The following is a 27,692-nucleotide window of genomic DNA, read 5'->3' on the forward strand; positions in this document are numbered from 1 at the left end:
CTCTGGTCTTTATCAAGCTATGAAATCATATACACTGCGTGCAGAATTATTAGGCAAATGAGTATTTTGACCACATCATCCTCTTTATGCATGTTGTCTTACTCCAAGCTGTATAGGCTCGAAAGCCTACTACCAATTAAGCATATTAGGTGATGTGCATCTCTGTAATGAGAAGGGGTGTGGTCTAATGACATCAACACCCTATATTAGGTGTGCATAATTATTAGGCAACTTCCTTTCCTTTGGCAAAATGGGTCAAAAGAAGGACTTGACAGGCTCAGAAAAGTCAAAAATAGTGAGATATCTTGCAGAGGGATGCAGCACTCTTAAAATTGCAAAGCTTCTGAAGCGTGATCATCGAACAATCAAGCGTTTCATTCAAAATAGTCAACAGGGTCGCAAGAAGCGTGTGGAAAAACCAAGGCGCAAAATAACTGCCCATGAACTGAGAAAAGTCAAGCGTGCAGCTGCCAAGATGCCACTTGCCACCAGTTTGGCCATATTTCAGAGCTGCAACATCACTGGAGTGCCCAAAAGCACAAGGTGTGCAATACTCAGAGACATGGCCAAGGTAAGAAAGGCTGAAAGACGACCACCACTGAACAAGACACACAAGCTGAAACGTCAAGACTGGGCCAAGAAATATCTCAAGACTGATTTTTCTAAGGTTTTATGGACTGATGAAATGAGAGTGAGTCTTGATGGGCCAGATGGATGGGCCCGTGGCTGGATTGGTAAAGGCAGAGAGCTCCAGTCCGACTCAGACGCCAGCAAGGTGGAGGTGGAGTACTGGTTTGGGCTGGTATCATCAAAGATGAGCTTGTAGGGCCTTTTCGGGTTGAGGATGGAGTCAAGCTCAACTCCCAGTCCTACTGCCAGTTTCTGGAAGACACCTTCTTCAAGCAGTGGTACAGGAAGAAGTCTGCATCCTTCAAGAAAAACATGATTTTCATGCAGGACAATGCTCCATCACACGTGTCCAAGTACTCCACAGCGTGGAGTACTTGGACCTGTGGTCCATCATCAAATGTGAGATTTACAAGGAGGGAAAACAGTACACCTCTCTGAACAGTGTCTGGGAGGCTGTGGTTGCTGCTGCACGCAATGTTGATGGTGAACAGATCAAAACACTGACAGAATCCATGGATGGCAGGCTTTTGAGTGTCCTTGCAAAGAAAGGTGGCTATATTGGTCACTGATTTGTTTTTGTTTTGTTTTTAAATGTCAGAAATGTATATTTGTGAATGTTGAGATGTTATATTGGTTTCACTGGTAAAAATAAATAATTGAAATGGGTATATATTTGTTTTTTGTTAAGTTGCCTAATAATTATGCACAGTAATAGTCACCTGCACACACAGATATCCCCCTAAAATAGCTAAAACTAAAAACAAACTAAAAACTACTTCCAAAAATATTCAGCTTAGATATTAATGAGTTTTTTGGGTTCATTGAGAACATGGTTGTTGTTCAATAATAAAATTAATCCTCAAAAATACAACTTGCCTAATAATTCTGCACTCCCTGTAGTGACATGTGCCTTTAAATAGTGACTCCATGGGTGTGTCTCCCATCAATAAAACATCAAAAAAATCAACATGTGAGATAACTAAGTGTTTAAGATTCAGCCTATCAAGTGACTGGGTATAGTTAATTGGATCATTAACATATCATTTATGCATATAATAACATAATACTTACTGGTGGGGGAGGGACCATGTGAAAGCCGCGCTCAGTCAGGAGGTGAGATCGCGCCAAAAACCGGCATGTTCCGATTCCATATGCGCCTGTGCCGAGTCCCCACATCCACAGGGGGAGGGATTCTAAGGCGGCCAATAGAAAAATCGGGCGCCCATGACGTCTGCTGTTGCCGGGGGCGGGGGGCAGATCCCAGTGAAGGGAACATCCTCCGGCCGCGGCGCCAATCAGAGTATAGGTGCCGATGACGTCTATTGTTGCTAGGGAGAGTCTGCAGTCCAAAGCAGACTCGTCATTCGTTATCTATATTTTACAATGTCCCTGCGGACTCCTATATGTGGGCGAGACCACAGAGGAGATCAAAAAAAGACTCACCCAACACAAATCTAAGATCCGCAAACACGTCCTTGAACTACCCGTCCCAGAACATTTTGTAAAAACCGGACACAATATCTTACAGTTGAGATTTCAAGTCATTGATGGAATCCCACAACTGAGGAGGGGTGGGGATCGAGAGACTTTACTTAAATTGGAACTAAAATGGATCCACAGACTTGATACGCTGGAACCGAAAGGACTCAATAGGGACTTTAATTTGAGTATCTTCTTGCATTAACCGCTTCATGTCCGCCCATAGGATATAAACGTCCTATGGGTGGACGTCTATTTCTGAAAGCACGTTTTAGAACGTCCTTTTAGAAATAGCAGCTGCACGCTAATCGTGCAGCTGCTGATCGGGTTGCCCGCTGTCAGTGACAGCAGGGCAACCCTAAGACAAGGCAGGGACAGTGCCCAGGTGTCCCTGCCTTCTAGATCGCTGCAGACACAGCGCTCACCGAGCGCTGTGTCTGCAGAGAAGGAAGCGCTATGACCGGAGTGTGCAGGAGCTTTGTGAGGTCTCTCAGAGACCTCGATCAGCCCTGCTCTGAGGCTGTACAGCGCTGGATTGCTGCTGTACAGCCTCTCTAGGGGTGCATTTCTTCTGTAACTGGGGCTACTATGTCAGCCCCAGTTACAGGAGAAATCAACAGTGAAAAAAAAAAAAAAAAGTGAAGTAAATGTCCCCCAGAGGTCTTGTATGACCTTATGGGGGACGAAAAGTGTAAAATAAAAAAAATAAAAATAAAAGGTTGAAAATAAAAAAATAAAAACATATTAGGTATTGCCGCGTCCGTAAAAACCAGCTCTATAAAAATATCACATGACCTAACCCCTCGGGTGAACACCGTATAAAAAAAAAAAAAAACTGTGTCAAAACAAGCAATTTTTGTCACCTTGCATCACAAAAGGTGCAACACCAAGTGATCAAAAACGCGTATGTCCCATAAAATAGTACCAATAAAACCGTCACCTCATCCCGCAAAAAATGAGCCCCTACATAAGAAAATCTCTCAAAAAATAAATAAACTATAGCTCTTAGAACATGGAGACACTAAAACATCATTTTTTTGGTTTCAAAAATGCTATTATTGTGTTAAAGTGAAACAAATAAAAAAAGTATACATATTAGGTATTGCCGCGTCCGTAAAAACCAGCTCTATAAAAATATCACATGACCTAACCCCTCGGGTGAACACCGTAAAAAAAAAAAAAAAAAAAAAACTGTGTCAAAAAAAGCAATTTTTATCACCTTGCATCACAAAAGGTGCAACACCAAGTGATCAAAAACGCGTATGTCCCACAAAATAGTACCAATAAAACCGTCACCTCATCCCGCAAAAAATGAGCCCCTACATAAGAAAATCTCTCAAAAAATAAAAAAACTATAGCTCTCAGAACATGGACACATTAAAACATAATTTTTTTGTTTCAAAAATGCTATTATTGTGTAAAACTTTAATAAATGAGAAAAAGTATACATATTAGGTATCACCACGTCCGTAACGATCTGCTCTATAAAAATGTCATTTGACTGAACCCCTCAGGTGAACGCTGTAAAAATAAATAAATAGAAACTGTGCTAAAACAACCAATTTTTTGGTCACCTTGCCCCATAAAGTGTTATAATGAATGATCAAAAAATCATATGTACCCAAAAATAGTACTAATAAAACTGGCACCTTATCCCCTAGTTTCCAAAATGGGGTCACTTCTTGGGAGTTTCTACTGTAAGGGTGCATCAGGGGGCTTCAAATGGGACATGGCATCTAAAAACCATGTGGAGTTTCTTTTCTTCTGCGCCCTGCCGTGTGCCCATACAGCAGTTTATGACCACATGTGGGGTGTTTCTGTAAACCGCAGAATCTGGGTAATAAATATTGAGTTTTGTTTGGCTGTTAACCATCAATGTGTTAAAGAAAAAAATTTATTAAAATGGAAAATCTGCCAAAAAAGTGAAATTTAAAAATTTGATCTCCATTTTCCTTTAATTCTTGTGGAACGCCTAAAGGGTTAACAAAGTTTGTAAAATCGGTTTTGAATACCTTGAGGGGTGTAGTTTCTACAATGGGGTCATTTATGGGGGTATCCACTATGTAGGCCCCACAAAGTGACTTCAGACCTGAACTGGTCCTTATAAAGTGGGTTTTGGCAATTTTCTTATAAATTTGAAGAATTGCTTCTAAACTTCTAAGCCTTCTAACGTCCTAAAAAAATAAAATGACATTTCCAAAATGATGCCAACATAAAGTAGACATATGGGGAATGTTAAATAATAAATATTTTATGAGGTATCACTTTCTGTTTTAAAAGCAGAGAAATTTAAATTTAGAAAATTGCGCATTTTTCAAATTTTTGGGTAAATTTGGGATTTTTTCATAAATAAAGGTGAAATATTTTGACTCAAATTTATGATTATCATGAAGTACAATGTGTCACGAGAAAACAATCTCTGAATGACTTGGATAAATAAAGGCGTTCCAAAGTTATTACCACATAAAGTGAGATACAGTATGTCAGTTTTGCAAAATTTGGCCTGGTCAGGAAGGGGGCAAATGGCCCAGATGGCAAGTGGTTAATTATTTTTCTCCCCAGGTTATGTCCTGCCCAATCCCTATCTATGACTTTGCTACGGATGATTTTATCATAAGTAGAGTGCCCAACAATAGATAATTGTTGTGTTTGTTTTAATCACAAAAGTCACCTTTTCTACCTTTAGCCCCCGCTCTCCATGTGAAACCAGGTTTTATTAGTTTCTTCACCCGACTACCTCTCCAGCTGCGCCTACACAGATTCCACAACGACCAAGACCTCAATAATTGCCATACTCCTTCAGCGGCTACACGGGAACCGCAGGGGTAAGTTTGATGCATTAGTGGCCTTTAAATGAGTATGTATGAGCAGGGTAGCGTTGCCCCTGGTCGCTATCTAAACAATGAGCGACCAGGGGGACACTATCATGTATAGTAACCCCTGTCACAGAGTAAATACACTCAAGAAATTCTGTGGTTTGCACTGTATACAGATGGGGGATGTATGAATGTCGGCCTGTGGCCCCTCTTCTAGGGACTGATGGCTAGCCTAGTGTTGGTCACGTCCATGTAGGGGCCATAGCCTAGTATGAGTACCCAAGTGACAGCTGTAATCGCCTAAACAACGATCCCAGCCAGATGGGATCCTCAGGCACAGCGGCTAAATATGCTATCATCACCCCGGTCCTCCCCCAGTTGCTTACATGCATGGCATGTGTAGTTGCTATGAAGGGGACGCGATCCTAGCTTTGCTTTGGACTGCAGACTCTCCCTAGCAACAATAGACGTCATCGGCACCTATACTCTGATTGGCGCCGCGGCCGGAGGACGTTCCCTTCACTGGGATCTGCAACCCGGCAACATCAGATGTCATGGGCGCCCGATTTTTCTATTGGCCGCCTTAGAATCCCTCCCCCTGTGGATGTGGGGACTCGGCACAGGCGCATATGGAATCGGAACATGCCGGTTTTTGGCGCGATCTCACCTCCTGACTGAGCGCGGCTTTTACATGGTCCCTCCCCCACCAGTAAGTATTATGTTATTATATGCATAAATGATATGTTAATGATCCAATTAACTACACCCAGTCACTTGATAGGCTGAATCTTAAACACTTAGTTATCTCACATGTTGATTTTTTTGATGTTTTATTGATGGGAGACACACCCATGGAGTCACTATTTAAAGGCACATGTCACTATACAGGGAGTGCAGAATTATTAGGCAAGTTGTATTTTTGAGGATTAATTTTATTATTGAACAACAACCATGTTCTCAATGAACCCAAAAAACTCATTAATATCAAAGCTGAATATTTTTGGAAGTAGTTTTTAGTTTGTTTTTAGTTTTAGCTATTTTAGGGGGATATCTGTGTGTGCAGGTGACTATTACTGTGCATAATTATTAGGCAACTTAACAAAAAACAAATATATACCCATTTCAATTATCTATTTTTACCAGTGAAACCAATATAACATCTCAACATTCACAAATATACATTTCTGACATTCAAAAACAAAACAAAAACAAATCAGTGACCAATATAGCCACCTTTCTTTGCAAGGACACTCAAAAGCCTGCCATCCATGGATTCTGTCAGTGTTTTGATCTGTTCACCATCAACATTGCGTGCAGCAGCAACCACAGCCTCCCAGACACTGTTCAGAGAGGTGTACTGTTTTCCCTCCTTGTAAATCTCACATTTGATGATGGACCACAGGTTCTCAATGGGGTTCAGATCAGGTGAACAAGGAGGCCATGTCATTAGATTTTCTTCTTTTATACCCTTTCTTGCCAGCCACGCTGTGGAGTACTTGGACGCGTGTGATGGAGCATTGTCCTGCATGAAAATCATGTTTTTCTTGAAGGATGCAGACTTCTTCCTGTACCACTGCTTGAAGAAGGTGTCTTCCAGAAACTGGCAGTAGGACTGGGAGTTGAGCTTGACTCCATCCTCAACCCGAAAAGGCCCCACAAGCTCATCTTTGATGATACCAGCCCAAACCAGTACTCCACCTCCACCTTGCTGGCGTCTGAGTCTGACTGGAGCTCTCTGCCCTTTACCAATCCAGCCACAGGCCCATCCATCTGGCCCATCAAGACTCACTCTCATTTCATCAGTCCATAAAACCTTAGAAAAATCAGTCTTGAGATATTTCTTGGCCCAGTCTTGATGTTTCAGCTTGTGTGTCTTGTTCAGTGGTGGTCGTCTTTCAGCCTTTCTTACCTTGGCCATGTCTCTGAGTATTGCACACCTTGTGCTTTTGGGCACTCCAGTGATGTTGCAGCTCTGAAATATGGCCAAACTGGTGGCAAGTGGCATCTTGGCAGCTGCACGCTTGACTTTTCTCAGTTCATGGGCAGTTATTTTGCGCCTTGGTTTTTCCACACGCTTCTTGCGACCCTGTTGACTATTTTGAATGAAACGCTTGATTGTTCGATGATCACGCTTCAGAAGCTTTGCAATTTTAAGAGTGCTGCATCCCTCTGCAAGATATCTCACTATTTTTGACGTTTCTGAACCTGTCAAGTCCTTCTTTTGACCCATTTTGCCAAAGGAAAGGAAGTTGCCTAATAATTATGCACACCTAATATAGGGTGTTGATGTCATTAGACCACACCCCTTCTCATTACAGAGATGCACATCACCTAATATGCTTAATTGGTAGTAGGCTTTCGAGCCTATACAGCTTGGAGTAAGACAACATGCATAAAGAGGATGATGTGGTCAAAATACTCATTTGCCTAATAATTCTGCACGCAGTGTATGATCTCATAGCTTGATAAAGACCAGAGATGGTTGAAACGTTGCTATCCCTATGCTGCTGTTACCAATAAAGTAACCAGCTTGTTCACCAGAACTGAGGAGTGCTGTGGATTTTCTTCTTTATCTGTACACCTATGGGACCCCCAGCCAGGATCCCCATCCGCGAGCACCGACCTATCTAGGTTTCTATTGGCAATTGTCCCTATATCGGGACCTGGAGTGCTGCTTAACCCTCTTTTTTTATGATCTGTACAGCGGCGCCCAGGGATCTCACTGCACTTACTATTATCCCTGGGCGCCGCTCCGTTCTCCAGCTATGCCCTCCGGTATGTTCGGTCACTGGGTTATAGTAGGAGGAGACTGCCCTTGTTCTCCTGGGCGTCTCTTTCTCCTAGGCTGTAGCGCTGGCCAATAGCAGCGCAGAGCTCACAGCCTGGGAGAAAAAAATCTCCCAGGCTGTGAGCTCTGCGCTGCGATTGGCCAGAAAAAGACGCCCAGGAGAACAAGGGCAGATGAACACTGTAAATAACAAAAAATTAAAAGTGCCAAAACAGCTATTTTTTGTTACCTTGCCTCACAAAAAGTGTAATATATGTGGGGTTTTGCTCTAGTAGACAGGCTAGCGGACGCAGTATAGAGGCAATCACAAAGTCTTCAGCCCAAACAGTTCGGTGTTTATTCACACATAAGGAAAAACAAAAAGTTTGCAGTCTTGGTGTTTGTTCACACCATTAAAAGTCCACAGAACAAAAGCCTTCACCTGGTCAGCAGTTTTTCCACCCGCAGTCCACAGCAGGCTTTAGGGCCTGTTTCCCAGCAGGCGTCTCTCAGCCCTTTAGCACAGCACAAGTTCTCAGTTCCAAAACACACAGAGACTGACAGCGCTCCACTGTCAGATGGAGGATAATCCACACCCAGCTGAGACTCCTGGCTGGGTTTTATATAGGCCAATAAAGACCCGGCCTGGAGTGTGGGGAGGAGGCACCCACCCAGCACTTTGGCTACTCCCAGTAAGAGCCGGCCCGGAACAGCTTTACAGCCACACTAACAACAAACAGTGTCAACCAGCACTAGCTGCCGCTGACACTTAAAACTACCAGCTCTTACCTCACCGAGGCCCGGAATCTCGGTCACACATACCTTCCCATATCAATAGTTTTTATTAGTTTTAAGAAAAAGAAAAAAAGACATACATTATTATGCATAAAGAGAAACAGACGGCTACACAGTCAGCGCTTTACATAGCCACATTGGCAGCACCAACTAGCCGAAATCAATACAACAGTAAAATACGCAACAAACAAAAATAGACTAAAAACATAAAACGTACAGTGCAATCGTTAGGCAATATTTACCCAGATATAATTTTTGTACAGATATAAATTTTTGTACTACAGGACATCCAACTATATGTTGAGTATATATTGAGTATATCAGTCAGAGGATGGTAGGGCGAGCGGAGAGGCCCTCCATACGCCCCATTCCCTCTCAAACCTCCCAGCTGCGTCCCCAGTTCCCACCAGCACACGCTCATGTATATAAGTGGAGTTTAGCCTACGGATAATCTCCGTTAGGCTTGGAACGTTCCGTGATTTCCAATTTTTTGCTATGGCTAATTTAGTTGAAAGAAAGAGGTGTCCCAATACCACCCTCCCCTCACATGGTATCCTAACCAAATCAATCCATAAAAGAGCCAATGAGGGAGATGGCGGGAGCTGGAGACCCAGTAAGTCCGAGGCAAGAGAGAATATAGCCCTCCATATGTCTCGCAACATCAGACAAGACAACAAAATATGGTATAATGTGCCTCTCCCCCCACATCCCCGCCAACATAGATATGAGGAATCGGGAAAGATATGGCTCAAGCGATCAGGCGTATAATACCACCTTAGTGTGGTTTTCATCAAGGACTCATAGTGTAAAGCACATCTAATATTTTTTGATATACAAGAAAAGACCGCTGACCACTGCTCATCAGAAAACGTTAACCCCAAATCCCTTTCCCAAGTAAGCAGTGGAGTCGTTTTAACAAATAATCCTTTTTCCCCCATCATCAAATACAAAGGCCGCAATCGTGTGCTTTGTGGCAGGGCAAGTGACCATAGTTTAAAGACTTCCTGACTGCACACCAGATTAAACGGACAATTAGCTGTCAAAAAATGTCTAATACACAAATATTTATAAAAATCTGTGTGTGGAATCAGGAATCGTCTCTGAAGATATTCAAAAGGGCAGAGGGTGTCCGAAATAAATAGCTTAGAGAGAAGGTCCAATCCACTCAGCTCCCAAGACGAAACCAAAATATTCGGAATGAGAAAGTTAAATAGAGTTACTGGGGTGCTGGGTGGAAAGGACCTGGACTCCCGAGTGCATAATTTATGAAATTGGACCCAGTTTTCCAAAGCCATAAATACTAATGTCGGGACAGATGGTCGATTAAATGTCGGATGGAGGGCTGCCAATAGGAGGGTTTTTAAACTGCTACCAGGGGATAGTATTGTTTCTATATGTACCCACTGTTTAGCGTAGTTGCCCACCCACCATTCCCTTAACTGTGATACCTGCGAGGCCAAAAAATACTCATAAATATTCGGGAGACCCAATCCACCCCGAAGTTTAGGTCTCTGCATTATTGTAATTGCTATTCTGGGTCTATGCCGTTTCCAAATCAATGCATTAATCAACTGGGAACACTTCTGAAAAAAACTGCTTGGGGGAGTGATAGGTAGTGTCCTGAATATGTATAGGAGTTTAGGGAGGGTGAACATCTGAAAGGATGCAATACGACCTACCCAAGACACCTCATATTTAGCTAAGTTGTCAAGCTCCTTCTCCAAGACCCTTAAAAGTGGGACATAATTTACCGAGTATAGCTTCTTAAATGACGCTGTAAGCTTTATCCCCAAATAGTCAATTTGGCTATTTTGCCAGTCTAAGTCTAAAGCATCCTTCAGCTTCTTCATCTGAGCTGGAAGGATATTTATTGAAAGAGCCTGGGATTTAAGAGCATTCAGTTTATAAAACGAGAGTTCTCCAAATCGGGTTATAATATCGATAGCAGCTGTAAGAGATGTTTGGGGTTTTGACAACGTCAAAATGATATCGTCTGCGTATAAGCTGACTTTATGTTCTATACCCCCTATACCAACTCCTTCCACATCAGGACACTGACGTAAGGCTTGAGCCAAAGGCTCTATGGTCAAAATAAATATCAAGGGAGACAGGGGGCAACCCTGGCGGGTACCATTAGTAATATGGAAGGGGTCAGAAAGCGCCCCATTGACCCACACTCTAGCACTTGGTTGAATATAAAGTGCCCTGATAGCCACCAGAATTGCTCCCGAAAATCCCATCCTCGCTAACACCGAGAAGGCGAACTGCCAATTAATGCGGTCAAACGCCTTCTCGGCGTCTAGGGTGACAAAAAGAGCTGGGATTTTGGATTTCTGAAGATAGTCCAGAATATTTAATGTCCTTATAGTATTGTCCTGTAGCTGCCTACCTCTTACGAATCCCACCTGGTCCACATGGATAAGAGTTGTGATGCAAGGGGCCAGCCGATTCGCCAAGACTTTTGCATACATTTTTGCATCTGTATTTAACAGCGAAATCGGACGGTAGCTCCTTACATCATCCGAAGGGGGATCAGTTTTCGGAATGGTGACTATCGTTGCCTCCAGCATCTCTTTTGGAGGAGAACTGGTATTCACCATTTCCGAAAAGATTTGACATAAATAGGGAGAGAGTTCTTTTTGGAATATCTTATAATATACGTTTGAGAAGCCGTCTGGTCCTGGCGCTTTATTCTTAGGTAGTTTCACAATAACTTCAAGAATTTCTTGCTCTGTCACTGGGGAATTTAATTTCCCTAATTGGGCCTCAGTAAGATTCGGGAGGTGAATGGAAGCTAAAAACTGATCTATGGCTACCGATGTTACAGAAGACACATCCGACGTAGATTCTAGATTGTAGAGGGTTTTATAAAAACCCTGAAAGGAATTTGCTATACCTTGTGGATCAATGATCCTTTTATCCGTCGGTTTTGACGTTATATAAGGGATCTTACTTTTAGTAGTTCTCTCCTTTAATCTCCGGGCCAACACCTTCCCTGATTTATTATCCTGTGCATAATATAATGCACGGGTCTGTTTTAGGTCCTTCTCATATTTATAAAGTAAATGCTCTTTTAACCACCTCAGCCCCCAGTGCTTAAACACCCTGAAAGACCAGGCCACTTTTTACACTTCTGACCTACACTACTTTCACCGTTTATTGCTCGGTCATGCAACTTACCACCCAAATGAATTTTACCTCCTTTTCTTCTCACTAATAGAGCTTTCATTTGGTGGTATTTCATTGCTGCTGACATTTTTACTTTTTTTGTTATTAATTAAAATTTAACGATTTTTTTGCAAAAAAATGACATTTTTCACTTTCAGTTGTAAAATTTTGCAAAAAAAACGAGATCCATATATAAATTTTGCTCTAAATTTATTGTTCTACATGTCTTTGATAAAAAAAAAATGTTTGGGTAAAAAAAAAATGCTTTGGGTAAAAGTTATAGCGTTTACAAACTATGGTACAAAAATGTGAATTTCCGCTTTTTGAAGCAGCTTTGACTTTCTGAGCACCTGTCATGTTTCCTGAGGTTCTACAATGGCCAGACAGTACAAACACCCCACAAATGACCCCATTTCGGAAAGTACACACCCTAAGGTATTCGCTGATGGGCATAGTGAGTTCATAGAACTTTTTATTTTTTGTCACAAGTTAGCGGAAAATGATGATTTTTTTTTATTTTATTTTTTTCTTACAAAGTCTCATATTCCACTAACTTGTGACAAAAAATAAAAACTTCTATGAACTCACTATGCCCATCACGAAATACCTTGGGGTCTCTTCTTTCCAAAATGGGGTCACTTGTGGGGTAGTTATACTGCCCTGGCATTCTAGGGGCCCAAATGTGTGGTAAGGAGTTTGAAATCAAATTCTGTAAAAAATGACGAGTGAAATCCGAAAGGTGCTCTTTGGAGTATGGGCCCCTTTGCCCACCTAGGCTGCAAAAAAGTGTCACACATCTGGTATCTCTGTATTCAGGAGAAGTTGAGGAATGTGTTTTGGGGTGTCATTTTACATATACCGATGCTGGGTGAGATAAATATCTTGGTCAAATGCCAACTTTGTATAAAAAAATGGGAAAAGTTGTCTTTTGCCAAGATATTTCTCTCACCCAGCATGGGTATATGGAAAATGACACCCCAAAACACATTCCCCAACTTCTCCTGAGTACGGAGATACCAGATGTGTGACACTTTTTTGCAGCCTAGGTGGGCAAAGGGGCCCATATTCCAAAGAGCACCTTTCGGATTTCACTGGTCATTTTTTACAGAATTTGATTTCAAACTCCTTACCACACATTTGGGCCCCTAGAATGCCAGGGCAGTATAACTACCCCACAAGTGACCCCATTTTGGAAAGAAGAGACCCCAAGGTATTCGCTGATGGGCATAGTGAGTTCATGGAAGTTTTTATTTTTTGTCACAAGTTAGTGGAATATGAGACTTTGTATGAAAAAAAAAAAAAAAAAATCAGCATTTTCCACTAACTTGTGACAAAAAATAAAAATTTCTAGGAACTTGCCATGCCCCTCACGGAATACCTTGGGGTGTCTTCTTTCCAAAATGGGGTCACTTGTGGGGTAGTTATACTGCCCTGGCATTTTCCAGGGGCCCTAATGTGTGGTAAGTAGGTAAATGACCTGTGAAATCCTAAAGGTGCTCTTTGGAATATGGGCCCCTTTGCCCACCTAGGCTGCAAAAAAGTGTCACACATGTGGTATCGCCGTATTCAGGAGAAGTTGGGGAATGTGTTTTGGGGTGTCATTTTACATATACCCTTGCTGGGTGAGAGAAATATCTTGGCAAAAGACAACTTTTCCCATTTTTTTATACAAAGTTGGCATTTGACCAAGATATTTCTCTCACCCAGCATGGGTATATGTAAAATGACACCCCAAAACACATTCCCCAACTTCTCCTGAGTACGGCGATACCAGATGTGTGACACTTTTTTGCAGCCTAGATGCGCAAAGGTGCCCAAAGTCCTTTTAGGAGGGCATTTTTAGACATTTGGATACCAGACTTCTTCTCACGCTTTGGGGCCCCTAGAATGCCAGGGCAGTATAAATACCCCACATGTGACCCCATTTTGGAAAGAAGACACCCCAAGGTATTCAATGAGGGGCATGGCGAGTTCATAGAAATTTTTTTTTTTTGGCACAAGTTAGCGGAAATTGATATTTTTAATTTTTTTCTCACAAAGTCTCCCGTTCCGCTAACTTGGGACAAAAATTTCAATCTTTCATGGACTCAATATGCCCCTCACGGAATACCTGGGGGTGTCTTCTTTCCGAAATGGGGTCACATGTGGGGTATTTATACTGCCCTGGCATTCTAGGGGCCCTAAAGCGTGAGAAGAAGTCTGGAATATAAATGTCTAAAAAATTTTACGCATTTGGATTCCGTGAGGGGTATGGTGAGTTCATGTGAGATTTTATTTTTTGACACAAGTTAGTGGAATATGAGACTTTGTAAGAAAAAAAAAAATAATTCCGCTAACTTGGGCCAAAAAAATGTCTGAATGGAGCCTTACAGGGGGGTGATCAATGACAGGGGGGGTGATCAATGACAGGGGGGTGATCAATGACAGGGGGGGTGATCAATGACAGGGGGGTGATCAGGGAGTCTATATGGGGTGATCACCACAGTCATTGATCACCCCCCCTGGAAGGCTCCAGGGAGACGCCTGTATGTGTTTTGCAGATCCGATCCATCTATCAGTGGATCCGTAAAAATCATGCAGACATCTGAATGGAGCTTTACAGGGGGTTGATCAATGACAGGGGTGTAATCAATGACAGGGGGGTGATCAGGGAGTCTATATGGGGTGATAACCACAGTCATTGATCACGCCCCTGTAAGGCTTCATTCAGACGTCCGTATGCGTTTTGCGGATCCGATCCATCTATCAGTGCATCCGTAAAAATCATGCGGACATCTGAATGGAGCTTTACAGGGGGGTAATCAATGACAGGGGGGTGATCAGGGAGTCTATATGGGGTGATAACCACAGTCATTGATCATGCCCCTGTAAGGCTTCATTCAGACGTCCGGATGCATTTTGCGGATCCGATCCATCTATCAGTGCATCCGTAAAAATCATGCGGACATCTGAATGGAGCTTTACAGGGGGGTAATCAATGACAGGGGGGTGATCAGGGAGTCTATATGGGGTGATAACCACAGTCATTGATCATGCCCCTGTAAGGCTTCATTCAGACGTCCGGATGCGTTTTGCGGATCCGATCCATCTATCAGTGGATCCGTAAAAATCATGCGGACATCTGAATGGAGCTTTACAGGGGGTTGATCAATGACAGGGGTGTAATCAATGACAGGGGGGTGATCAGGGAGTCTATATGGGGTGATAACCACAGTCATTGATCATGCCCCTGTAAGGCTTCATTCAGACGTCCGGATGCGTTTTGCGGATCCGATCCATCTATCAGTGCATCCGTAAAAATCATGCGGACATCTGAATGGAGCTTTACAGGGGGGTAATCAATGACAGGGGGGTGATCAGGGAGTCTATATGGGGTGATAACCACAGTCATTGATCATGCCCCTGTAAGGCTTCATTCAGACGTCCGGATGCGTTTTGCGGATCCGATCCATCTATCAGTGGATCCGTAAAAATCATGCGGACGTCTGAATGGAGCTTTACAGGGGGGTAATCAATGACAGGGGGGTGATCAGGGAGTCTATATGGGGTGATAACCACAGTCATTGATCATGCCCCTGTAAGGCTTCATTCAGACATCCGGATGCGTTTTGCGGATCCGATCCATCTATTAGTGGATCCGTAAAAATCATGCGGACATCTGAATGGAGCTTTACAGGGGGGTGATCAGGGAGTCTATATGGGGTGATAACCACAGTCATTGATCATGCCCCTGTAAGGCTTCATTCAGACGTCCGGATGCGTTTTGCGGATCCGATCCATCTATCAGTGGATCCGTAAAAATCATGCGGACGTCTGAATGGAGCTTTACAGGGGGTTGATCAATGACAGGGGGGTAATCAATGACAGGGGGGTGATCAGGGAGTCTATATGGGGTGATCAGGGGTGATCAGGGGCTAATAAGGGGTTAATAAGTGACGGGGGGGGGGGGGGTGTAGTGTAGTGTAGTGGTGCTTGGTGGGACTTTACTGAGCTACCTGTGTCCTCTGGTGGTCGATCCAAACAAAGGGGACCACCAGAGGACCAGGTAGCAGGTATATTAGACGCTGTTATCAAAACAGCGTCTAATATACCTGTTAGGGGTTAAAAAAAACACATCTCCAGCCTGCCAGCGAACGATCGCCGCTGGCAGGCTGGAGATCCACTCTCTTACCTTCCGTTCCTGTGAGCGCGCGCGCCTGTGTGCGCGCGTTCACAGGAAATCTCGCGTCTCGCGAGATGACGCATATATGCGTGACTGTGCGCAGGGCTGCCACCTCCGGAACGCGATCCTGCGTTAGGCGGTCCGGAGGTGGTTAATTGAAGGCGGAGATTCCGCAACTGAGTTCCTATAGTGGCAGAGGGGATAATTTTATTACTAGATTCTAAGAACCTAATCTGTGTGGTCAAGACAGTTATCCGCTCCTCTCTCTCCTTCTTTGCTCTACTTCTAGCTTTGATGAGCAAACCTCGCATATAAGCCTTGTGAGCATTCCAGAGAGAGAATGGATTAGACACCGATCCATCATTGATGCGAAAAAACTCTTTTAGACCCTCTTGCAGTATTATTTTATGTTTAGAATGCTCCAGTAAATATGTATTATTGCGCCATAGAAAACAAGGGGGTCTATTAAAATCCTCACCAATTGTCAAGGTAACGGGCGCATGGTCAGACCATGTAATCATTTCTATGGTGGAACCTACTGCTGTGGCTAACAAATGACGATCGACCAAAAAGAGATCAATCCGGAATATGTTTGGTGAACATTTGAAAAAAAAGAATAATCCTTTTCTCCATCATGATGAAACCTCCACACATCATAGAGATCCTCTTTCAGTAAGAGGGAGTTGAGGCCCCGGGGGTAACCTCCAGCACCGGATGACGAGTCCATAGCCGGATCTAAAATAGAATTAAAGTCTCCACCCCGGAGGATCAAGCCCCTCTTGACAGCGTTCACCTTAGTCACTAATTTACGTAAAAAATGCAGCTGATGCTTATTCGGAGTGTATACAAATACCATGGTATAAATCACACTATTTATAGATGCCACCATAATAATGTATCGCCCATTATGGTCAATTATAGATTCAAGCAGCTGAAACGCTACCGAATCCCTAATTGCCACCATCACTCCTCTCTGCTTTTTCGTATAGTGAGAATGAAAAATATATGGGAAGTGAATATCTTTAAGTCTATACGCATCCTCCTTTAGCAAATGTGTCTCAGTTGCACAAACTATATCCCCCCTCATGGTCTTTGCTTCCCTCCACAGCATGGACCTTTTAAACGGGCTGTTTAGGCCCTTCACGTTTATTGCGACAATTTTAAAAACCATAGGTCCGTGGGTCCATGCTGTGGAGGGGATGCTCCCCTGCCGAATCCAATGTCTCCCATATTAGAGCCTGTAGATAATTTATCCTATGCATGCACTGCCAAACAAGACATAAATGACAAACAAATCTGCGTAAAAAAACAAAAATATACAGCATAATTAATTTAAGACAAACAGTAAACCGGCATATAATGCCGTTAATCTGGAGGGACATATACTTCGGCCCATGGCCGGAAAGGACTGCTCAGCGTTGCCCCAGCGATCACTACCCCGGTGGATTCCCGTGGCCCCTATCAACGATGGGGCCTCTTCCCCTGAGTCACTAAATGCCATTCAGAGTCCAGGGAGGTAAGTGGACTTTGACTCTGGTCCGGAATTTCCATCTTGATATTCCAAGAGTCTAGCAACTGCTTCCCGGACTTCAGGGAAGTTATGACATGAAGAGTTCCCTGGTGGTGAATCAAGACTTTAGTCGGGAATCCCCATCTATAAGGGATATTACTCCGTCGCAAAGCAGCAGTAAACACACCAAGCTGGCGGCGCTGTTGCAAAGTAGTAGCAGACAAGTCCGCAAAAACCTTGATCTGGTGGTACGGAGAAGGCAGAGTGCCTAATTTCCTGGACGCGGCTAGCAGCGCTTCTTTAATATGAAAAAAATGAACTCGTACCAGAATATCTCTCGGTAGTGAGCTGGGGAGATGCTTTGGTCTTATCACCCTATGCGCTCTATCTAGGGTTAAATCATATGAAGTAAGCTCTGGGATCAGGACTTTCATTAGGTTCTGTAAATATGGGGTCAGGTCTTTCGATGCAATTTCCTCAGGAACCCCTCGGAATTTAAGATTGTTCCAGCGTGATCTATCTTCTAAGTCAACTACCTTTACTTTGAGCCAAACTATTTCCCCCATCAAATCATTGTGAGCCTCTTTAAGCTGATTATAGGAGACCGCATAGTCCTCCATCTTAGATTCGATAGAGTCCACCCTATTCCCCACCTCTGCCACCGCAGTCTGAAGCGGGCGAACCAGGGAGGTTAAATCTTTATGGATAGACTCACTGAAGAGAACTAGCATGTCTTTCAATAAATTACTTGATGCAGGTCGATCATCAGTGGGGATCGCCTGAATTGTTAAGGTAGCATAATCGCTCACCTCCCTCACCTCGGTCGTCGGAGTCTCCCCATCGAGTTGTGTTCTCAGTCGCGTCTGTCCCGCTCCAAGCGGCTTTAGAAATGGAATCGAAGGAGTAACATACCTCTGAGGGCTCTCCGTCTGTGGACCGCAGGGTTCTCTGGGCCTCTCATGCCCGGTTTGGAGACCTGCAGCTGCAGGTGGGAGTACATCCGACGGTGGGTTTACCGCCGTCTCACATCGCGAGTTATTCCGAGCCTCTTCCGCTTCCGGGTTTCGCTGCTGTGGTGGTGGAGATGATAGTGGCGACGATGGAATGTCTCCAGGGGAGGTTCCTGTTCCTGTTTCCAGGAATGCGTCCAACTTCCCCTGTTTCTTCCCGGACCTCATACCTCTAGTCATTCTCACCACCGCCAATTTTTCAGCCGTAACCTAGGCTCAATTGCAGAATTGCAGAGTTGTGGAGTCTGTTATACCGCTGTCGCTGGGATAGCTGAAATAGCTGGAGCAACGCCGGAGCTCTCACCTCACGCAGCCATCTTACTCAGCCGGCAAGCCACGCCCCCCCAGCCGGCAGCTTAAAATTATCCCAGTGAAATCTGCTTTCCAAAAAACATATGGCGTTCCTTTCCTTCTGCGCAATGCCGTCTGCCCATACAGCAGTTTACGACCACATATAGGGTGTTTCTGTAAACTACAGAATCAGGGCAATAAATATTGAGTTTTGTTTGGCTGTTAACCCTTGCTTTGTTAGTGGAAAAAAATTGATTAAAATTGAAAATCTGCAAAAAAAGTGAAATAAAGAAATTTAATCTCCATTTTCCATTAATTCTTATGGAACACCTAAAGGGTTAACAAAGTTTGTAAAATCAGTTTTGAATACCTTGAGGGGTGTAGTTTCTAAAATTGGGTAATTTTTGGGTGGTTTCTATTATGTAAGCCTCACAAAGTGACTTCAGACCTGAACTGGTCCTTAAAAAGTGGGTTTTGGAAAATTTCAGAAAAATTTCAAGATTTGCTTCTAAACTTCTAAGCCTTCTAACGTCCCCAAAAAATAAAATGGCGTTCACAAAATTATCCAAACATGAAGTACACATATGGGGAATGTAAAGTAGTAACTGTTTTTGGAGTTATTACTATCTATTATAAAAGTAGAGAAATAAATAAAAATGAAATTTTTTTACTCAATTTTACCACTGTCATGAAGTACAATATGTGACGAGAAAACATTCTCAGAATGGCCTGGATAAGTAAAAGTGTTTAAAGTTATTACCACAGTGACACATGTCAGATTTGCAAAAATCGGCCTGGGATTTAAGGTCAAAAGTGGCTCAGGACTGAAGGGGTTAAAAAGAGTTAACAAAGTTTTTGTGTTATTATTCATATTCTCTGAACAATGGTTAAGAAATCATAAATTCTGCAAGGGTATGTAAACTTATGAGCACAACTGGTACATGCTGTCTGCACGGGGTATGTGCAGATAGGTTGTATATAGTCATTTGGCAGTCGGGAAGGTGTTAATCAACTCTGGCATACTTCTCCAACCGGAGAGCTCTCTTGCCCTACAGGTGGAAGTCCTTCTTCTGCCATTTGCTTTTCCTTTTCCTCCTTTTCCACATCATCTAATATCGATAAGAATCTGTCATCAGGAACATCCAGCTCCTCATCTCTCTGCATCTTGCTGACTTTTCTAGTAAGTAAAGCCAGCAAAACATGAGGAGGATGATCATTAAAACCTGGCGCCCCTAAGGGGTGCAGACTGGATGGTATTGGAATAATAAAGGCTTCCATATTATTTGTATTGAATTACATATCTTAGTTTACGGCTGATGTAGGAATAAGTAAATAAAACTGACGCAGAATAAATCTCCCCACGCTCTCCCTCTCCAGTATTCTTCTAGTAATCGTTTTCAGCAACACTGTCCCTAGCGCATGAGCGCTGCCTTGTCTCTTCCTATGCTCAGCTCACAGGACAATGGTGGAGACCACGCGGGATGAGGCCTTTATAGGGCTGTGACATCACAGGCAGGGCTCCAGACTAAAAAAAATATTAAGGAGCCATTGGCTCCTAACCTGAAAAATTTTGTTGCCAAATTTAAAATACATATAATTACGGTATAATAAAAACAACAAAAACACACATGTCTTACCTAGGGTTGTCACGATACCAAAATTTTGACTCGATTTCGATACCATAAAAAAGTATTGCAAAACCTGATACCACGTGAAAAAAATAAAACACCAAAAAAGCTGCGTGCATTATGGAACATCTGTACCATAATAGAACAGTTCTAACCTAATTTTTGTCGGGACAAAATGGCAAATTGCAAGTTTTTTATATTTTTTTCTGTTACGGCGTTCACCGCATAGGAGATATTTTAAAATATTTTAATAGTTCGCACTTTTTTGGGCGTGGCGATATGTAATTTTTTTGATTGTTTATATATTTTATATGTAAAATTGGGCGAGGGGGTGATTTAAACTTAATATCTTGGTGTTTGTTTTTTTTTTTTTTACTTTTTATTTAATAACTATTTCCCCCCTTAGGGGATAGAACCTGGGATCTTTCATCCCTTGTCCTATTCACCCTGACAGAGCTCTATTAGGGTGAATAGGACCTCACACTGTCCCTGCTGCCCTGGGCTTTGTGCACACAGCAGCAGGGAGCCGACTATGGCAGCCAGGGCTTCAGTAGCGTCCTGGCTGCCATGGTAACCGATCGGAGCCCCAGGATTACACTGCTGGGGCTCCGATTGGAACTGCCACTGCCACCAATGATAATAATACTTGGGGGGGGGGGGGAACGCACTGCGCCACCAATGATTCTACTTTATAATACTGGGGTTGGGGGGGTTCGGTGCACTGTGCCACCAATGAATATAGTTTATGCTTAATACAAATGCAGTCATAGAGGCTGGGTGCCGGGTTTGTATTCAGGCATAAATTATATTCATTTGTGGTGCAGTGGCCACAGCCCCTCCCCTCCCTGCTATCAGTCCATTGGTGGCAGCGGCACAGGGCCTCCTTCTCCCCTGTCAGCGCGTGCCATGTCAGTTTAATGTGAAAGCGGCAGAGCAGTGGAGGGTCTAGGCGCAAATGGCGACAAGACTACACAGCATTATGGGGGATCTTGCCTTCCCAGGCTTGTCTCCTCTACACTAATTTTACTTTGTAACACGTACAGCCACCATTTTAGGAAAACTTGATTCGTTACCATGAAGCTCAAGGAGATTCAAATTAATTGAGAATCGAAGTTTTTCTAAACTTCTGATTAAATTCTGCTTTGAATGCTTTGCTTCACTCCAAACTAATAGTAGTATTATGTGGGATGTATATGGCAGTACTGTTATGGCACTACTGTATATGGCAGTATTATGTGGGTTGAGATTGCAAGAAAACTCAAACTAAAAATAGCAAGCGGGGGAAGTGTGTGTGTGTGGGGGGGGGGGAGGGGGGGGGGGGGGGGGGAGGGGGGTCCTATGTTGCTTGTTGCCCAGGGCCCGAATGTGCAGGGCATAGGGGATACACTTGGCTGGAGTTGAACAAGTAATCCTCATACTTTGGGCTCATGCACACGACGGTATGCCCTCCGAGACATACGGTCCGTGAGCGGGCCATATGTCCCGGAGCGGCATACTTTGTGCGAACTGTAGTGCACGGCATCATATGATCATATGAGTGCAGGACAATAGTCCCGCGGGCGGCCCGATGCGCACAGTATCATAGTAACCTATGATGCTGTGCGCTCCCGTGTGCACGATGTATGCCACTCCGGGACATATGGCCCGCTCACGGACCGGATGTCTCGGAGGGCATACCGTCGTGTGCATAAGCCCTTTATCATAAGCTCCAAATGTTAAACATGTGTTACGCTCCAGCATATGAGGCGCTCCGTTTTCTACTTTTTATCTTCACGTGCGCAATCCATGCAGCTGGATTATTCTCTTCCTTGAACTTCAGCTACACTGGGGCCCCAGTTATCGCCAACCTCGTATTCTTGGGAGCCCCCAGACATAAATGGAGCGGCAGGTCGGGCACGCGAACTGCTGCTCCATTCATCTATGGGAGTTCCAGAAATAGCGGAGTGTTGTACTCGGCTGTCTCCGGAACTCCCGTAAAAATGAATGGAGCGGCAGTGTGCATGCTCGACCTGCCACTCTGTTCATTTCAGGGAGCTCCCAGGAATACGGGGTACCCATTTTGCTGATCAGTAGGGTACCAGTGGTGGATACGGGGTAACTTTTAACAACCAGAAACGCCCTTTAACCACCTCCGGACCGCCTAACGCAGATTCGCGTTCCGGAGGTGGCAGCGCTGTGCACAATCACGCATATACGCGTCATCTCGCGAGACGCGAGATTTCGCTCAAAGCCAGCACGCGCATGCGCATCGCGGGCCGGCAAAATTAAAAGAACAAGTTCGTCACCAGCCTGCCAGCAACGATCATTGGCTGGCAGGCTGGCGATTTTCAAAAAATCCAATCACAAGTCATATAACAGATCATATTAGTAAATATGATCTGTTATATGGCTTGTCTGCTCCTCTGCTGGTCCTTTTCGTCGGTTGGATCCAGCAGAGGAGCAGACTGAACTGTGAGTACACCAAACACTACACCTTAGCCCCAGATCACCCCCCTGCACCCCAATTAACCCTTTGATCACCCCTTTGATCGCCCCTGTCAATCACTAGTGAAAGGAAAAAAAGTGATCAGTGTAAACTGTCACTTTTTTTTTTTCACTAGTATTGGCTGTTAGGTTTTAGGGATAGTTTAGGCCCCTTGGTTAGGTAGTTTAGCGTGAGTTAACGCCCAGCCCACCGCACCGCAGTCACTTATTCGCTGTTTAGCGTATCGCTAATCAGCATTTGTACTTTTATAGTATCTGTAAGTGATCAAAACTGATCACGGTCAGATCTATAATAGTATTAGTGTCACCTTAGCTCGCCCTCCACCCAAAACGCAGTGTTTGCCCGATCAGGCCTGATCGGTCGCCCACACGTGCGTTCACCCACGCCCGCCCCACCGCAGTGACAAAAAATTATTATTTTTTTGATCACTGCACATTCATTTTACACGCACTGCGGCGATAAAAAAATCTGTTTTGATATTTTTTATCAACCGCAGCGGCCTCCGGTACTTCGCTAGCCTCCCCTTTGTAAGACAGGCTTGCTTTTTTTCTTGGGTAGTCTCAGGGAATACCCCTAAATTTAGTAGTCCAAAATGTCAAACAGGGGGTATTCTTCTGAAGAGGCCTACAGGATTCTGACCCAGTCGGATGAGGAGTGGGAACCCTCATCTGACGAATCTAGCGGGTCAGAATATGAACCTGTAGAAAGCAGTGGCTCTCTGACCCAAAGTTCGGACGAGGAGGTTGAGGTCCCTGGCAGCACCAGGCGTACCCGGCCCCGTGTCGCTAGACCACAGGTTCTGCAGGATCCGCTTCAAGAGCAGCACAGTGGGGCTGTCGCTGCCGGATCACGTGGTGAGGCATACACCAGCAGCGCAGCCCTCCCTGGACCTAGTACCAGTACTACAACATGGTGACGTGGCGAGCACCAGAAGGGCAGTTGAAGCTGGTACGGTGGCACGTGCAGTAGTTACCCCGTCGCAGCCACCGCACAGACAGGCCCGTAGAGCCCCTAGAATCCCTGAGGTGCTGGCAAACCCTGATTGGCAGTCACCAACTTCAGCCGCACCATTAGTTCCCCCTTTCACCGCCCAGTCTGGAGTTCGGGTTGAGACGGCTCAAATCGGTTCGGCCCTGGGATTTTTTGAGCTGTTCTTGACTGCGGAGCTCTTGGACTTAGTCGTGGCAGAGACAAACCAGTATGCCACACAATTTATACCTGCCAACCCGGGAAGCTTTTATGCCCAGCCTTTCCTGTGGAAACCAGTCCAAGTTTCCGAACGTAAATTTTTTTTGGGCCTTCTCCTCAACATGGGCCTGACAAAAAAGCATGAATTGCGGTCATATTGGTCCACGAACCCGATTCATCACATGCCCATGTTCTCTGCTGCTATGTCCAGGGCACGATTTGAGGCCATCCTCCGTTTCCTGCATTTTAGCGACAACACCACCTCCCGTCCCAGAGGCCACCCAGCTTTTGACCAGCTCCACAAAATTCGGCCCCTCATAGACCATTTCAACCAGAAATTTGCAGATTTGTATACCCCCGAGCAAAACATCTGCGTAGACGAGTCCCTAATACATTTTACCGGGCGCCTTGGCTTCAAACAATACATCCCAAGCAAGCGTGCCCGGTATGGGGTCAAATTGTATAAGCTCTGTGAAAGGGCCACAGGCTATACCCACAAATTTCGGATCTATGAGGGAAAAGATCAGACCCTGGAGCCGGTCGGTTGCCCTGACTACCTGGGGAGCAGTGGGAAGACAGTCTGGGACTTGGTGTCACCCTTATTCGGCAAGGGGTACCATCTTTATGTGGACAATTTTTACACAAGTGTGGCCCTCTTTAGGCATTTGTTTCTAGAACGGATTTGCGCCTGTGGCACCGCGCGAACTAGTCGCGTGGGCTTCCCCCAACGGCTTGTAACCACCCGTCTTGCAAGGGGGGAGAGGGCTGCCTTGTGTAACGAAGAACTGCTCGCGGTGAAATGGAGAGACAAGCGTGACGTTTACATGCTCTCCTCCATTCACGCAGACACGACAATCCAAATTGAGCGAGCAACCCGTGTCATTGAAAAGCCCCTCTGTGTCCACGACTATAATGCGCTCATGGGAGGGGTGGACTTCAATGACCAGATGTTGTCTCCGTATTTAGTTTCCCGCAGAACCAGACGCTGGTATAAGAAGGTGTCTGTATATTTAATTCAATTGGCGCTGTATAATAGTTTTGTTCTCTACAGTAAGGCTGGGAGAACAGGATCCTTCCTCAAATTCCAGGAAGAGATCATCGAGAACCTCCTTTATCCAGGAGGTTCCGTGGCCCCATCCACCAGTGTAGTTAGCCGTCTACACGAGCGACATTTCCCCAGTGTCGTTCCTGGTACCTCAACCCAACCGTCACCCCGAAAAAGATGTTGTGTCTGTAGCAGGAGTGGAATAAGGCGTGACACCCGCTATTTCTGTCCTGACTGTCCTGACCACCCTGCCCTATGCTTTGGTGAGTGTTTCCGGAAGTACCACACACAGGTACACCTAGCATAGGGATTGCATCTCACGACAGGCACACAGGGCTATTAGGGCCCTTTTACTCACAGCTGCTGCAAACCTCTCCTTTCACCTGGGATAAAGTGCATAACGTACTTTGCCACATCTTTGGGCGATTTGCGCTTTGCACATTGTCCCATGGGGAAGGAGAGGTTTGTTCTATAAAGGTAAAAAAAACTAAACAAAAAAAAAATTACCGGTAAGTAAAAAAGTTTAAAAAGTTTAAAAAAAGTTAATATGTTCTGTTCTAAAGTTAATAAAGTTATTGCGTTGCGGCCTGGTTTTTTCATTTTTTTTTTTTTTTTTTTACCTTCCAGGTGGACCAACCGATCGACTAGCTGCAGCACTGATGTGCATTCGGACAGAAGCATTGCGCTGCTGTCAGATTACACGCAAGTCGGTGTATGCGGCGCTGCAAGACGAGATTTCTCCTCTGCAGTAAAAGATACGTTTGCCGAGGCATATGAGCTGAGGAGGTGGCGGTGTTCATATACTTTGGCAAACACTTTGTATATATAAAAATAAAAATACCGGCAATGATTTATTCATCCACATCGATTGATGTGAATGGAGAAATCTGGTTTGCCAGGGCATACGAGCTAAGTGGGTATGGATGTTGGGCGGAGCTCCTATGTCCTGGCAGACGCCTTTCCCCTCCTTTTTCTTTTTTTGGCAGAGATTTTTTCATCCACATTGATCGATGCGAATGAAGAAATCTGTGCCGTTCATTTTTTTCTTTCAGCCCAGAGGCTGAACGGAAAAAAAAAATCTCATTACCCGTATGCTCAATATAAGGAGAATAGCAGAAACTCCTAATGCTGGGCATACATGTAATGATTGCGGAGACCCTCAAATGCCAGGGCAGTACAAACACCCCACAAATAACACCATTTTGGAAAGAAGACACCCCAAGGTATTCGCTGAGGGGCATATTGAGTCCATGAAAGATTGAAATTTTTGTCCCAAGTTAGCGGAAAGGGAGACTTTGTGAGAACAAAATCAAAAAAATCAATTTCCGCTAACTTGTGCCAAAAATATTTTTTTTCTATGAACTCGCCATGCCCCTCATTGAATACCTTGGGGTGTCTTCTTTCCAAAATGGGGTCACATGTGGGGTATTTATACTGCCCTGGCATTTTAGGGGCCCCAAAGCGTGAGAAGAAGTCTGGTATCCAAATGTCTAAAAATGCCCTCCTAAAAGGAATTTGGGCACCTTTGCCCACCTAGGCTGCAAAAAAGTGTCACACATGTGGTATCTCCGTATTCAGGAGAAGTTGGGGAATGTGTTTTGGGGTGTCATTTTACATATACCCATGCTGGGTGAGATAAATATCTTGGTCAAATGCCAACTTTGTATAAAAAAATGGGAAAAGTTGTCTTTTGCCAAGATATTTCTCTCACCCAGCATGGGTATATGTAAAATGACACCACAAAACACATTCCCCAACTTCTCCTGAATACGGCGATACCACATGTGTGACACTTTTTTGCAGCCTAGGTGGGCAAAGGGGCCCACATTCCAAAGAGCACCTTTCGGATTTCACAGGTCATTTACCTACTTACCACACACTAGGGCCCCTGGAAAATGCCAGGGCAGTATAACTACCCCACAAGTGACCCCATTTTGGAAAGAAGACACCCCAAGGTATTCCGTGAGGGGCATGGCAAGTTCCTAGAATTTTTTATTTTTTGTCACAAGTTAGTGGAAAATGATGATTTTTATTTTTTTTCATACAAAGTCTCATATTCCACTAACTTGTGACAAAAAATAAAAACTTCCATGAACTCACTATGCCCATCAGCGAATACCTTGGGGTCTCTTCTTTCCAAAATGGGGTCACTTGTGGGGTAGTTATACTGCCCTGGCATTCTAGGGGCCCAAATGTGTGGTAAGGAGTTTGAAATCAAATTCTGTAAAAAATGACCAGTGAAATCCGAAAGGTGCTCTTTGGAATATGGGCCCCTTTGCCCACCTAGGCTGCAAAAAAGTGTCACACATCTGGTATCTCCGTACTCAGGAGAAGTTGGGGAATGTGTTTTGGGGTGTCATTTTACATATACCCATGCTGGGTGAGAGAAATATCTTGGCAAAAGACAACCTTTTCCATTTTTTTATACAAAGTTGGCATTTGACCAAGATATTTATCTCACCCAGCATGGGTATATGTAAAAAGACACCCCAAAACACATTCCTCAACTTCTCCTGAATACAGAGATACCAGATGTGTGACACTTTTTTGCAGCCTAGGTGGGCAAAGGGGCCCATATTCCAAAGAGCACCTTTCGGATTTCACTCGTCATTTTTTACAGAATTTGATTTCAAACTCCTTACCACACATTTGGGCCCCTAGAATGCCAGGGCAGTATAACTACCCCACAAGTGACCCCATTTTGGAAAGAAGACACCC

The sequence above is a fragment of the Bufo bufo genome, chromosome 6 (genome assembly GCF_905171765.1).
Source record: "Bufo bufo chromosome 6, aBufBuf1.1, whole genome shotgun sequence".
Taxonomy (NCBI): domain Eukaryota; kingdom Metazoa; phylum Chordata; class Amphibia; order Anura; family Bufonidae; genus Bufo; species Bufo bufo.